The sequence below is a fragment of the Pseudophryne corroboree genome, chromosome 9, assembly GCF_028390025.1.
Source record: "Pseudophryne corroboree isolate aPseCor3 chromosome 9, aPseCor3.hap2, whole genome shotgun sequence".
NCBI lineage: Eukaryota > Metazoa > Chordata > Amphibia > Anura > Myobatrachidae > Pseudophryne > Pseudophryne corroboree.
In genome coordinates this window covers 271,825,035-271,837,472 of record NC_086452.1, presented here as the reverse complement: position 1 = coordinate 271,837,472, position 12,438 = coordinate 271,825,035, and the positions used below count along the sequence as shown (strand labels likewise).

General features: G+C 43.7%; 1 protein-coding gene across 5 annotated transcripts in view; it reads right to left on the bottom strand.

Moving 5' to 3' along the window:
• Window positions 1–12,438, bottom strand: part of PDE4DIP (phosphodiesterase 4D interacting protein) — a 1,081,329-nt gene that overhangs the window by 532,922 nt on the left and 535,969 nt on the right. The gene's annotated exons all lie outside the window — the stretch shown is intronic.

Genomic DNA, 12,438 nt, shown 5'->3' with positions numbered 1-12,438 from the left:
AAATAAGATAAAGAATGAAAGAACAAATTTGAAGAAGAAGGAGAAGATACAAAGAATAAACACAATTTCACATATAAATTGTATCTTACCCACTTATGGTATCCCTAAATAGATTCAATGTGATTATAACATTCCGTAAGGGATCTTTTATTCGTATATGATCTCAGTTTATGCAGCATATAAAGCTATGTCAACCAGAAAATCCCAGTCCAAATTCTATGCGAGAATATGTGAAAAACACAATAACGTAGCAATCAATTTTTTGCACAAGTATGTCACGGTATCCGTTCACATGGTCGACATTGACATGGTCGACATGGACACATGGTCGACACATGAAAATGATCGACACATGAAAAGGTCGAGATGAGTTTTTTAACTTTTTTTTCTTTTGGGGAAATTTTCCATACTTTACGATTCACGTGGACTACGATTGGAACGGTAATCTGTGCCGAGCGAAGCGGTAGCGGAGCGAAGGCACCATGCCCGAAGCATGGGGAGCGAAGCGAGCCATGCGAGGGGACGTGGTGCACTAATTGGGGTTCCCAGTCACTTTACGCAAAAAACGACACCAAAAAAGTTAAAAAAATCATGTCGACCTTTTCACGTGTCGCCCTTTCATGTGTCGACCATGTGTCCATGTCGACCATGTCAATGTCGATCAATAGTGGTCGACCTAATGACTATCGACCATAACATGGTCGACCATTCATACCGGAACCGTATGTCATAGAAGGGCAAATGTGAACTCCTTTCCATGTATGAGAATGACCGTACATCCTTTTTACACAGCCATCATCTCCAGTATTTCACATCACATGAGATAGTAATACACTGTAATTGTGTTATTTTGGAAGGATATTGTTCTTCCTTACACATGCAGAATTATCACCATGATCTGAAAAAACATATTTTATACTAGTCTTCACATATATAGCCCCTCCCATATAACAGTGTAGGGGATCATTTCACAGTATATATCAGTGAACTAATCTATACATCATCTGGGAAACACTCAATTTTGGATAGTATGTTATATGATATTCACTGTGTTACCCGCATTCCCCAGGTGCTATGAGAGCTTTCCTATCTGTTAATTAGAGTTCAGATACCCTTACAAAGGTTAGGAATAAGACAATTGTGTAAATTTTGATACTGGATACCGCTCAGGTCCCTGGGTCAGTTAGAGAAACGGCCCCACCTCCGGGGCGTGCAGTACACCGTCATGCGGATGACTTGGTGTACCTGAAGCAGGTTTCGGTTCCTGGGAACCTGCAGCCGCAGGTTTCTTGGACTTGGGCCGACCTCCCTGAAAAAAGGTGTTGGGTGGCTTTGCCTTTCTGGGCTTGGTAGACCGAAAGGGCTGTGATGTAACTGAAGAAAAGGGTTTCTTCGGAGCAAGTGTAGCTGAGGAAAGAAAGGGTGACTTACCAGCCGTAGCCGCGGAGATCCACGCATCTAACGCTTCCCCAAAGAGAGCCTGACCTGTGTAGGGTAGGGTCTCCACACTTCCCCTGGATTCGGCGTCAGCAGACCACTGGTGCAACCACAGTCCTCGACGAGCTGATACTGACATGGAAAAAATCCCTGCAGCCATGGAACCCTGGTCTTTCATGGATTCTACCAGAAATCCTGCCGAATCCTGAATGTTACGTAAAAACAATTCAACATCACATTTCTCCATAGTATCCAAGTCCTCAAGTAACGTGCCTGACCACTTTACTATAGCTTTGGCAATCCAAGCACTGGCAATAGTGGGACATTGTATTGCCCCAGAAGCTGTGTACATGGATTTGAGCGTATTATAAATTTTACGATCAGCCGGCTCTTTCAAGGCGGTAGATCCTGGAACAGGTAAAACCACCTTTTTTGAGAGTCTGGATACTGAGCGTCAACAATAGGCGGGTTTTCCCATTTTTTCCTATCATCTACCGGGAAAGGAAACGCTACCAGAACCCTTTTAGGTATCTGGAATTTTTTATCCGGGTTATCCCAAGCCTTTTCAAAAATAGCATTTAATTCCTTTGACGCAGGGAAGGTTAGCGAGGCTTTCTTATTTTCAGTGAAGTAAGCCTGCTCAACCTGCTTGGGTGTTGTATCAGCAATATTCAACACATCCCTAATAGCCCCTATCATCAACTGCACCCCTTTTGCAAGAGATGCTGCCCCCCCCCACCCCCCTGCAACACATCCCCGTCACCATCTGTAGTATCAGAATCGGTATTGGTATCATCCTGCATAATCAGTGCAAGAGCACGTTTATGTGAATATACAATGAGCAGCCCTGATGTACCAGAACTGGGCCAGACTGCCATAGAGTTCTGTAAAGCCTGAGTTGCAGATTCATTTTGTGCAACTCTATTTGAAATCTGAGAAATCATAGATTTGATAGAGGATAACCACTCAGGCTCCCTTGCTGGAATCTGTGCTAAACCAGTGCAATCCTGATTACATGGAATGGGATCATCCTGAGAGGACATATCCTCTGCAGCATATGACACAGAATACCTGGACATTGCTTAATGGAGACCACACACACACACACACACACACACACACGGGAGGACAGACAGAGTTTCACCCCCAAGAATGGCAAGAGAGACATAGAGATTGGAACCAACCCACACACAGTGCTTTTAATATAAAGGGAGAACCCCTATCAGCGCTGACTGTGCACCTTAATAAGTTACAGTCGTTTTGTAGCATCCCCCCCATTCTACAACCCCCTGGTACCGTGAGAGATAGCTGGAGCTGCTGTGGAGGGACTTGCTCTTCCTGGACAGCGCTGTGCAGGCAGGAAAATGGCGCTGAATGCTGCTGGGTTCGCTCTGAGAAGCTCCGCCCCCAAAATGGAGCTGTCTTCCCGCTTTTCATAGGATTATACTGGCCTAAGGGTTTATGCTGACTGAGATCCCGGGACCCCGACAGGCTGTGTGACCAGTGTAGGGTGTAGGCGCTTGCTCAGGGCGCCCCTCTAAGTGCCACACTATGTACCACTGCGCTCCTACCCTGATGCCGCCATCTTCACACTGGCCTCCCGCTTGTTAGGGGGGTCGGTAACTCAATCGCCACTGATCTTCAGCTCAGTAAGGGGGTGGCGGCATGCTGCTGGGGCAAGCAATCCCCTGTGACGGGGAAAAATCTATCCCCTCAGGAGCTCAGTGTACTGTCAGCGGAGATAGTGGCTCAGACCCTGTAGGGCGTACACTACTCCCCCCCTTAGTCGCATGAAGCAGGGAGGTTGTTGCCAGCAGCCTCCCTGTAAAACAATAAACTCTAAAATAAACTTTACTCTGGAGAGCTCCCCTAGCTGTGACCGGCTCCTCCGGGCACAATTTCTAAACTGAGTCTGGAAGGAGGGGCATAGAGGGAGGAGCCAGCCCACACTCTCAAACTCTTAAAGTGCCAATGGTTCCTGCTGGACCCATGGTACTAATGTGGAACCCAGCATCCTCTAGGACGTAAAAGAAAGTAAGTTAGAACCCATTATGGAGAAAAATAAACAGTACGTTTAGTGGTCTAAAGGGGTTCTATACATGTGGGAAATGTAAAACCTGTAAACAAGGTGAGAAAGGAGTAAAGAGCTTCAATACGAGAGATAATAAAACAGTTTTTCATATTGACAGTTTTATCAACTGCAATTCTTCTTATGTAATACAGGTATATGTCCTGACTTGTCCTTGTGGGCAGTTTTACATTGGAAAAAACAAAAAAGAGTACTAAAAATTCCCATACTGGAACACATGAAAAACATAAAGAATAAGGTCACAAATCAGTGTTCCTAGACACTTTTCAGGAGTTTCATGAGAGTGATCCCAGAAAACTGAGATACAGTACAAAAGAATAGAAATTGTAACTCCAAATGAAAGAAGGGGTGATAGAGAAAAAGATCTACTAAAAAGGGAAACATATTGGATCATTACTTTTTTATACATTGTATCCAAAAAGGAATGAGGTCACCCCTTTCATCTGAAGTGATAACAGCTAACACTTCATGGAGTTTTAAGATTTAACATCTAAATGTGTCGCTGGATGCCTAGTGATGTGTGATGTAATCCGAATGTCTTTGTCTGTATAAATAAGTGATTCTGACTTGGTATGGCAACGAAATCCAACTGATTTTCGTAGTATTTTCCTTCCTTGCAAGGGTGCTGGCCTAAGTTAGAGATATAATATATAAGCTTAGAAGAGTAATTTTAAATTATGTCTCTCCTAGGGGAAGAGTTTGCCGCAATACACTGTCCTGTAGTGGATTACATGAACATGCGCGCTACTGATATAAAACTTATTATTGAATGTAGATAAGCAGGAAAATGGCATCTTTTTGCCTTATGGAACAGGTAGCTTTGTTCCATTTAGAATGTGGTGTAGGGCAAATTGCCGTGTGTTAATGGAAACAGAAATTCATAGCGTGCGTGTGACAACCCTAAAGGATATTGTGACGCATTGATATAAAAATGTCCCTGATGCGGGGTATGTGTAATCTGTATTCTGTAATTACTATTGTACAACAAATATAGACCGTATTGTCATTTGTTTAATGTGGATGCAGATACATTTTTATATAAAAAAAGATACTATATCAATGTATAAAGTCTGTATGGTAGAGAATTGTATTTGCTATAACTATAAATAACGTTTTGTTTTAAATACTCTTAATAGCTATATGGGCATGTAATTAGCCTTTGATGTATTGAAGTCAGCTGTGACAGCAAGACGGCATAGTCACCGAGTCCAATCTTCTTAATCAGTAGCACACTGGTATGTATATAAGAGGTGGGGGAGGCCAGGGAATCCAGACCTCTGATGAAGTATATACAGTATGAAATGCATTAGGGGGGATTCCCTGATGTCACCGGCAGCATTGTCTTCACTCAATGCTATCCGTCTGTGGTCTTGACGCGTGCAGACCAGCGGTGAGAGAGCTGACAGCGTGGTTTTAGGATCCTGGAGGACATGAGCGGGGAGCACCATTGGAGTATTGCCCAGTGTGGTAACTTTACTAAGCCATGTGGTTATCAGGCCAAAGAGTGTGATTTTATGGTACGGGAAAGGACAGTCCTAAGGGACATGCTTTTACTGTATTTGTATGAAATAAATCTTTTAATGCACTATGGAGCGCTGCCTCTTTGTTTTTGAACAGAATATATATATATATATATATATATATATATATATATATATATATAGTCTGTAGAAGGCGGCACTCAGAGACTTTCACAAATTCTGAAACGTGCTTTTAATGTGTGTCAACGTTTCGGGAGACGTACTTGTTTGCTTTGTCCCGAGGAAGGGAGTACGTCTCCCGAAACGTTGACGCACATTAAAAGCACGTTTCAGAATTTGTGAAAGTCTCTGAGTGCCGCCTTCTACAGACTATACATTGAGCGCTTGCCGCTTAAGGAGGGCACCTGAGCAAATACCCTGTGGGATTGAGGAGTGCCAGACCCAGAAACGGTGGTGTATATATATATGTGTGAAAGCCCCCACTCACTCACTTTCTGATTGACTTATCACTAATTCTCTTACTTCCCAGTATGGTAGGAAGCTGAAATTTAACATAGGTATTCTGCAGGTGGGAAATAGGAAAACTACGTAATAAGAATTTTAATAAACCTCCCCTAATGGGATGAAAAGGGGGTTGACATAATGACGTCATAACAGATGCATGGCTTGCGTTGCGTGAACGATAATTCAATTGGATCAACATTTGGATTGCACTCTAATGTGTAGAATTTAAGAAACTACAAAAATGCAAAAGCCCTCACCCACTCACTGACTCATCACTAATTCTCTTACTTCCCAATATGTTAGGAAGCTGAAATCTAACATAGGTATTCTACACCAAGAACCGTGGATTAATATTTACTTACAGTAAGATGTCTCAAATTTAATAATGATAATAATATTAATTCTATTTATATAGTAATAATAATTTTATTTATATAGCGCTCTTTCTCCAATAGGACTCAAGGTGCTTAACAGATACATAGCATAATATAGTACAGAAAATAGCTTTTCATAAAATGCAGAAGCATGTAGATACTAAAGGGACATTATGGAAATGCTTGAGTAAACAGGAAAGTCTTGAGTCTACTTTTGAAGGATTCTATAGTTGGGGCCTCTCGCACTGTGTGGGGAAGTGAGTTCCATAGAGTCGGAGCCGCATGACTAATAGCTCGACCCCCAGATGAATTCCGGGATATTCTACTGCTAAAAGTCCTTCATCTACAGATCGCAGTGATCGAGTGGGGCAGTATGGAATCAGAAGCTGCTTCAGGTACCTTGGGCCCTGGTCATGTAGTGCTTTAAAACTCAGTAAGCCAATCTTGAAGATGATTCGCCATCTTACAGGCAGCCAGTGAAGGGAGTAGAGGATGGGTGTTATGTGGCTAGAGCGGGTCTGGTTGGTTAACAGCCTGACAGCTGTGTTTTGCTCCAGCTGTAAGCGGTGCAATTCTTTTGCTGGGAGAACAAGGTAGAGGGCATTACAGTAGTCTAATCGAGATGATACAAATGCATGTATGACTTTTGGCAGATCATCTGAGGGAATTAAGTGCTTGACTCTGGCTATGTTCCTCAGGTGAAAGAATGAGGATTTGATTGTGGCTGATATCTGATGTTTAAGTCTCAAGCCACCATCCAGGACAACGTCAAGATTCCGCACATGATCAGTGGTTTGTAATTCTGAATCCCAGAGTGTAAGCCCAGTTGGTTGGCTATGCTGCAGTCTTGTCCTTTGATATTGCGGTCCTATCATAAGGACCAGTGGCGGAACTAGCGAGCGGTGGGCCCAGGTGTGACAAAATGCTTTGGGCCCCCCCCCCCCCCTATCCAAGTCCACCCCTGGAGAGGATCTGATGAGGGGGACCCGCTCAGGGACAGCGAAATGGAAACCTAGCAACAGTGCCGTAACAAGACATTTTAGTAATGTGTGCAAGAAACGGCATCAGTGCCCCACCCCTCCACGGAAAACAGGGGCAGTGCGTGCCACAGGCGTGCACAAAAAATATAGGGGTGTGGCTTTGTGAGGAAGGGGTGTGGCCACAATATAATACCAATTCATATAACGGTGCACAGTAGTCTCCATTATTCAAATTACGCAGCACAGTAGCACCGCTACACCAGGTTGAGCCCCTTTTACACCTTACGGCGGACAGATTCCCCTTTTTACACATTACGTCAGACAGCGGTCCCCTTTCTACACATTACGGCAGACAGCGTCTCTATTTTACACATTACGGCAGACAGCGTCCCCTTTTTACACATTAAGGCAGACAGCGTCCCCTTTTTACACATTACGGCAGACAGCGTCTCCCTTTTACACATTACGGCAGACAGGGTCCCCCTTTTTACATATCACGGCAGACAGCGTACCCCTTTTTACACATTGCGGCAGACAGTGTCCCCCTTTTTACACATTAAGGCTGACAGTGTCCCCTTTTTTACACATTACGGCAGACAGCGTGCCCCTTTTTACACATTACGGCAGACAGCGTCCCCTTTTTACACATTACGACAGACAGCGTGCCCTTTTTACACATTACGGCAGACAGCGTCCCCCTTTTTACACATTACAGCAGACAGCGTCCTCCTTTTTACACATTAAGGCAGATAGCGTCCCCTTTTTTACACATTAAGGCAGACAGCGTGCCCTTTTTACACATTACGGCAGACAGCGTGCCCTTTTTACACATTACGGCAGGCAGCGTGCCCTTTTTACACATTACGGCAGGCAGCGTCCCACTTTTTACACACTACGGCAGACAGCGTCCCCCTTTTTACACATTACGGCAGACAGCGTCCAACTTTTTACACATTACGGCAGACAGCGTCCCCCTTTTTACACATATAACGGCAGACAGTGTCCCCTTTTTACACATTATGGCAGACAGCGTGCCCTTTTTACACATTACAGCAGACAGCGTCCCCTTTTAACACATAATGGCAGACAGCGTCCTCCTTTTTACACATTACGGCAGACAGCGTCCTCCTTTTTACACATTAAGGCAGACAGCGTCACCCTTTTTAGACATTACGGCAGACAGTGTCCCCCTTTTTACACATTAAGGCAGACAGAAATGAAAGAAAGAAAAAAAGAAAGAAAGAATAGGTTATACTTACTCTCTCCGCTGGCAGTCGGGCTCCTCAGTGCAGCTTCTGGCAGAGATCCCGGACAGGAGAGAAGGAGAAGGGAGGTGGAGGAGGGAGTCGCAGCAGCGCAGTGTAATTGGTGGAGGCGCTGCTGCAGCTGTCCCTTTCCTTCACCACAGGCTGTTCTCCGCCGCTGTGAATGCTGGGATGCACTTCCCAGCATTCACAGTGTCGGAGAACAGCCTATGGTGAAGGAAAGGGACAGCAGCAGCAGTGCCTCCATCAATTACACAGCGCTGCTGCGGTTCCCTCCTTCTCCTCCGTGGCCGCTGCGCTCCCCTCCTCGGAGGGCGGCTGTGTGCTGCGGGCGGCGGTTGCCCACTGCACAAAGCGGCATGTAATGAGTCAGTTTGACTCATTACATGCCGTGCTGCTTTCGGCCCATGGACAGTGTCGGGCCCCAGTGCAAGGCATTGCTTGCACTGGAGGTAGTTCCGCCACTGATAAGGACCTCTAGTTTATCCGGGTTCAGTCACAGCCAACTGGCACTCATCCACTCCTGGAGCTCAGCTAGACAGCCATTTAGGGTTGCTATTGGGTTATCAGTGCCCAGAGCAAAGGACAAGTTCAGTTGTGTATCATCTGCATAGTAGTGGTAGACCAGGCAATGGCGCCTGATTATTTCACCCAGCGGGAGCATGTATACTGCAAAAAGCATGGGGGATAGTATAGAACCTTATGGGACACCACATGGCAATGGCACTGATGGTGATGAGTATACTCCAGACGATACTCTCTGTGACCGACCTGTGAGAAATGATTTGAACCAGCTTAGGACTGTGCCATCCAGTCCATAAAAATGTATCAGTCACTCAAGCCCATGGTTCACGGTATCAAAAGCTGCAGAGAGATCCAGAAGGATTAATATTGAACAGTCACCTCTGTCTCTTGCCATCAGAAGATCATTTAACACACACCAGAGCTGTTTCAGTGCTATGGGGGTCATTCCAAGTTGATCATTAGCTGAAAATGTTCGCTGCGCTTAAGAAAAAACGGCACTTCTGCGCATGCGGCGCAGTGCGCACGCACAACGTACTTTCACAACGGCCAATGTATTTTCACACAAGGTCTAGCAAAGCTTTTCAGTCGCAATGGCCGCCGCAGAGTGATTGACATGAAGTGGGCTTTTCTGGGTGTCAACTGACCGTTTTCAGGGAGTGCTCGAAAAAACGCAGGCATGCCAGGAAAAACGCAGGCGTGGCTGGGTGAACGCAGGGCGTGTTTGTGACGTCAAATCTGGAACTGAATGGTCTGAAGTGATTGCAAGCGCTGAGCAGGTCTGAAGTTACTCTGAAACTGCACAATATTTTTTTGTAGCCGTTCTGCGATGCAATCGTTCGCACTTCTGCTAAGCTATAATACACTCCCAGAGGGCGGTGGCTTAGCATTTGCACGGCTGCTAAAAAATGCTAGCAAGCGATCAACTCGGAATGACCCCCTATGTCTTCTCCTGAATCCTGATTGGAATGGATCATAAATATCATGGGTTGTCAGGGTGGTTTCCAGTTGATTTGCAACCACTTTCTCAATAACCTTTTCTAGAAAAGGAAGGTTTGATATCGGTCTGTAGTTGGTCATGCAGTTGGGATCTAAATTAGGTTTTTTAAGAAGAGGTCTAACAATTGCTTCCTTTAGGAAATTTACATCTCTAAAGATTCACCAAATTTGTAACATTTATTTATATTTACAACCAAGAAAATCAGAAACTCCCGTGCGAAGAACGGGTAGAACAGCTAGTTAAATTATAAATTGCAGTGTTTTTTGATACACAGTACTACAATATTTTTACCTTAATTGAGTTATTTTTGTGCCCAATTATTTGGGATTCAATACATAAAAATGTAATTTCTTTATACTATAATAATTTTATGTAGAAGTTAGGGGTCTATTTACTAAGCCTTGGAGAGAGATAAAGTGCAAGGAGATAATGTACCAGCCAATCAGCTCCTGTCATTTTTCAAACACAGCATGGCAGGTAGGAGCTGATATGCTGGTACCTTATCTTCTTCCTCTTTATCTCTCAAAGGCTTAATATATAGACCCCTTTGTTGGGGAAGCACTTACTATTATTTTAAATAGTTTCTAATAAAAGTTTTGCTTTCACATCTGTTGATACTAAGACGACACCACCAAGAAGTTCTCTTTATTATTCAACTCTAAATGACCCTTCATGAATTTTTAGAAAAGTGGGCAGTTGACACACAGCCTGTAACATGGCATTGAGGAGCTGATTGGCTCTCTCTAAGGCTAAGCATATCTACTCCTATATGAGTAATTGTTTTCAGCAGTTATTTAATCACCTGTTTATTATCGATGGAGCATTCTGTGTGCAAGATTCTTTTAAACTACTGTAAGGCCAATACAATGTGCATCACCATCGCCTATATGACAGCACCCATAATTGTCAAATACTGTATGGTGTTCATCTAAGTGCTCCAGAATCGACAGTGACTGCAATACAATGTTTTTGATAAACGATGATCAAAATTAAACATAATAAGAAATAAGAACGACCCAGTGGAAGGTTCATATATTGATTAAAATAGACAGTTTCTAAATAATAATATAAAATTAAAAATAAAAGCAATAACAAAGGTATTTCTGACCCAAGTACAACTGCAGATAACTATTTTTAATATCAAAGCATAGTGTTTTTATAAAATAAATATATTTGATTCGCTCAATGGGGGTAATTTCAAGTTGATCGCAGCAGGATTTTTGATAGCAATTGGGCAAAACCATGTGCACTGCAGGGGAGGCAGATATAACATGTGCAGAGAGTTAGATTTGGGTGGGGTGTGTTCAATCTGCAATCTAATTTGCAGTGTAAAAATAAAGCAGCCAGTATTTACCCTGCACAGAAATAAAATAACCCACCCAAATCTAACTCTTTCTGCACATGTTATATCTGCCTCCCCTGCAGTGCACATGGTTTTGCCCAATTGCTATCAAAAATCCTGCTGCGATCAACTTGGAATTACCCCCAATGTCCACAAACTTGTAGTTGCAGTCTTCCATCCAACTGCAGGAATCCAGCTGATCCACAAGTGCAGGGATGACTTGTTGGATAACAGCAATGCTGGGAGTGGTTTCTCGATTTAATGACATTACTAATGGATGGATTTCACAGTTATGTGTCCCCAGACTGCTGATGTTTGAGTATAAATAGGCTGACATTCCATTATCAATGCATAGGAATTAGGTGCCTGGGGGGAGGGTTTAGCAAGAAATTACAGGTCATTCAGTAAGAATAGCAGGGATGGCATTAGTGAACAAAACGGGGGAGGAGTAGAGGGGAGGAATGGAGCAGACGGTAAGGGTAGCAACATGGGAACTAAAAAGGGTTTTAGAATAACAGTAACCAATGACGATTGCGGGTCAACTTTGCTGCATAAGAATTATGATGCCCCTACCATAAGGGGAAATACATATCTCAATTATATGTATGTAAACTAAACAACTTTTTTCAATGGTATTTACCAGAGAGGACCAAATGCTGGGTCATAAGGTGTGTACACACGGTGAGATTTTTTTCTTCCGATTCTGACTATATAGTCAAAATCGGAAGAAAAGTTAGTGCAGATCGCAAGGTGAGTGTCCGTTGCGATCCCGATTCGATGCCGATGCGCGGTCCCGCGCGGTCGGCATCGAAAGAAAAAATAGACTGTGCAGGCAAGTCAACTTTGGCTATCTCTATAGAAGAGATAGCCAAAATCGGGACTTAGCAAGTATCGCAAGCACACTTATTATGTGCTTGCGATACTGGCTAAGTGCAGACCCGGCCCCTGTCGCATAGTGAGAATCGGGCATAGCCCGAATCTCACTGTGTGTACACACCCTAACACAAAATCTCAACAAAGATAATGTCCCACTGCTAAATGCTTATTTATTTGAGGAGGTCTGTGACCGATTAAAAAAGTTAAAGATTAATAAGTCACCAGGTCCCAATGGAATTCACCCGAGGGTTCTTATGGAGCTGCACGCTGAACTAGCAAGACCTCTATTTTTGATCTTCATGGATTCGGTTAAATCGGGTATGGTTCCCAAAGACTGGCATATAGCGGAGGTAGTGCCGATATTCAAAAAGGGGAGCAAAGCTGAACCAGGCGATTATAGACCAGTTGGCCTTACATCTATAGTGGGCAAAGTATTGGAAGGGATTCTAAGGGACAGTATTCAAAAGTTCCTTGAAGCAAATAAGGTCATTAAAAGGAACCAACATGGATTTGTGAAGGACAGATCATGTCAGACCAGCTTACTTGGCTTTTATGAAACAGTAAGTGC